Source organism: Apaloderma vittatum, unplaced genomic scaffold, assembly GCF_000703405.1.
Source record: "Apaloderma vittatum isolate BGI_N311 unplaced genomic scaffold, ASM70340v1 scaffold7939, whole genome shotgun sequence".
Taxonomy (NCBI): domain Eukaryota; kingdom Metazoa; phylum Chordata; class Aves; order Trogoniformes; family Trogonidae; genus Apaloderma; species Apaloderma vittatum.
In genome coordinates, this window is record NW_009736898.1 from 26432 (window position 1) to 30121 (window position 3690).

Consider the following 3690-nt stretch of genomic DNA (forward strand, 5'->3'; position numbering starts at 1 on the left):
CCTTTGGTGTAGATTTCATGTCATCTGTCTTCCCACACCTTTTAGAGTAATGGCAGTATTAAATACAAATGCAGTACCAAAATATTTTTATTACGAAAAATCTTAATGTGTCTTGAGGCCTTTGGTTAATTTCAGTGATTTAATACTTCATATCTGATTTTAAGATTGCTTTAATTAATTAGTTTACAACTTTTAGATGCCTATGGCTTCCCAGCTGTCTGGATGGAACTCTGGAGATATTAACAAACATGTGGTCCCCAGACTTACAGCGAAAGGCGTACAAAGTTGGTTTAGAGCTGACCTTTGGACTGGGTCTAGTGACTTGGAAACCCATAGCTTGCTGCCCTTGGCTCTTTAAAGAACTGAGCAGGAGCCCCCATAGAGCTCCAAGGGTTGAGAGACTACAGCTCAGTTTGTGCGTAATGGTGCTCTTCCTTTCCTCGTCCCCAGTGAGGTCTGTGCTGCTGATGTTCACAGAATAACCAACATTTGTAGATGCTTGGTTTGAAGTAGTTACAGGGCAGTTGAGACTAATTTTCAAACAGTAGCACATCTGTGTCAAGAGCTGAGACTCTTGGAAAATACTTGAACTCTATTAAAGTATTCTTGTGTTCATGTAGTCAACATGAGGGAAACTTAGTGGCCTCTTTCTTGACTGAGCTGCATCTGTAAGCACAGTGTATTTTCTAGTTTTAGACATTGTTTACTTGGGTGGAAAGTTATCTTGGTGTCCCCAGGTTAGTTTGATACTTCAAAGAATAAGATGAACCAAGTCACTGAATATGAACTCCATTGCCTTAGCCTTTTGCACATGCAATAGAGTCACACAAGTTACAGGTCTTGACTTTTTAGAAGTTTAGTATAGACTTTTTGTATATTTTTTTTTTTTGCATTCATTGCATTCAGAATGTGATGCTCCATTTCTAGAAGCAGATGAGTCCCGGAATTTAAGGATCAAGACTGATAGAAGAGGTGGGTAGGGTAATCTTAAACCTTAAAAAAGTACCTGGTGACATGAGTCACCATTCCGAGAATTGAACGTTAATAATCTGTTATAACAGGTAATAAAAATTAGAATCTTCTTAAGAAAAGGAAAAGGGGAAGAATATAGAGGGCAAAGGTTAATGAAGCTTTCCAAGGGAGAACTTAGTGTATCCCTCAATTACCACTGGAAAAAGTAACAATGACTTCTTTAATACATGAAAGCACTTGTCAAAAGCAAAAAGCAGTAATCAAATACATTTACAAAACAAAGGGCTGTGTTCCAGTCTGGAAGTGACAGGAGTTGGCAGACCATGACTAAAAAATTCCTTTGGGGATATTGGATCCACTTTTAGAAAGGAAAGACTGTAGCTCACTCTGTAGCAAATCTGAGTTCTCTCTTTTAGAAAGGCTTTAATGAAGTTGTTGCCTGCTTGCCATACTCAAAATTATTTGACTTTCAACTTCCAAGGTAAATTGCCTTATTTAAGCTAAATTTAAACATTTAAGACATGAAAGCACCTTTTTTCATTGTTTTAACCTTTATCTAACTTCAAGAGTGCTGTTTTGAATTAATAGGTCTTTAAAGTTACTCCATGTACCTGGAGAAATAAAGATATTTTTGACAATTAAAAAGCACAGTCAGGTGATGATGGGTGGAATATAGCAGAAGAAGTACTTTACTCTTGTGTCTTTAAACACAAAATATAAAGGCATCTCTACATAGGAGGTCATGGGATTTTTTTGGTGTGGTGGTTTTTGGTTAGTTCTTTTTGTTTTAAGAAAACCTTTTATTTAAGTACCAGAGCTGATCTTTTAAATATCGTAGAAGATTCACCCCAAGCCTTCATTTTCTCCAGTAGAGTGATCTACAGAGTTTGATCACGAGAAGAAAAATTCCTATATTGAATGATCAGCCTCCTTGTATATTACAGACATATTTTCCTGTATTTTTAGTCTTTGCTCTGACGTTGATGACCCTCCTGAAATGCGTGGCTTCACGCACGGAGCGTATCCTGTGCTGCAGCGCAGCCTCCTGCTTTGTGAAGCAGAAAAGCCTCACGGGGGCCTTGAATTCTTTGAGCCTCAACTGCAGCAGCGGCACCGCACGTGTCCGCAATACCGCACGCTGCTCACCGCACAGCACTGACAGAACTGCAGCCCAGGCAGCCCGGTTACCTTTTGCTCATCTTGCATTTTGCTTCAGGTCGTTTTGGAGGGCAGGTAGCTCAATTAGCTGCACCTTCTGTCGGTAAAACCCTCTGTGCAGGTGGCAGTGTGTGACTGGGTGTGCTTCCTTGTTTCCAGTAAATCAACGAGATCCTGGCAGGCTGATATTTCCAGATTCTGAATGGAGGAGGGAAGGAAGGAAGGAAGGACAGCCCTATGGATAAGCAAATGCACTGGAAGTCAAGATTTAGCCTCCCTACCTAACTCTCTCTTGGGATTTTTTTTTTATGGTAAGTAGCTTTATTTTCTTCCAAGGTATGGTTAAAAATGGTTGGGAGACGGAATCCCAGCCTTTCTGAAAACATCTGCTCAAAGTACCACTGCAGAGGGGAAATTGCTTGTAACTGGTGTGTTAAGATGCCTCAAGACTCGTGTAAGGAACTCATTGAAAAAGAGAATTATTCTAAATGATCCCTGTAGCCTTTCAGCTGCATTCAAAGGCCTTGCAATTATTCTTGCGGGTATAACTGAAAATCATTTTTTGCCGGTAGTAGTAGGAGCCGCTAGTTGTAATGAGTAAGACCCAGGCATGCTTTTCCACTCTTGAGGTTAGAAATTATACAGTAAAGGTTGCTTGGTTTGTTTATTCTTCTGTTTTGTTGTAACAAAATAATTTGCTTTAAGGATTCTTGTCCTTTTTTCCTATCCTTTTGTAGCCTAGTCTGAAATAAAATTTAAAAAATCATTTTAAACCTGCCACGTGCTAATTGCCATAACAACTGCCTGCTTTTTGAAAAAATTCAGAAACATTCACAACAAAAGACAACTCTAATCCAGAAAATGAAGCTCAATTCAATGTTCTTTACATTGTGCCCTGCTGTTCCCAAGCTCTGCTTTTGACAGGGGAGTGACAAGAAAGTGCTCTGAAAACATTCTGTTCTGAGTAATTCACTCTCCAGCTGAAAGCAGGAAAGCTGAGGCTGCTCTCCTGGTTCGGTGTGCGAGTGAGGAATCCACCTCGGGTTGGTGTGGTTTTACTGGAGTCAGGACTTTGCATTATCTTTAGTTGTCGGTGTTGTGGATCAAATTTTCTTCTAACGTCCTCTAAGCAAGGCTGACGTGGAGCTTTGGTAGCTGTGAAGCACAGCAGTCTTTAAATGGGCTCTTTAGCAAAATGAGCTATTTTAGAGGCGTAAATTCGCTTTAGAGATGAGAGGGGACATCAGGGGCATTAGTCATCCTGTCAGCACTGGCTGGTGCTGCAGGACTCTTGGATCCTGGGATGAGGCTGTAGCTGTGTGTCCATTCTCTCCACCGTTTAGGCGGGGGATGCATCTTCTGGTCTTCCAGTGGACTAACAGTTATTAGCAGTGAAATACGTGCGGGGTAGAGCTGAGTCAATCATGCCGTGGTCCAAGTTGCTTTTTTAGAACTAGAGAGAAAATGGTAATTTCGGATTCTGTTCCTAGGCAAAAATACAGCAACAATTATGGCTTGGAAGTAGGAGTTTCTAAGAGCTTCGGAGGTTCGCTGTGCAAG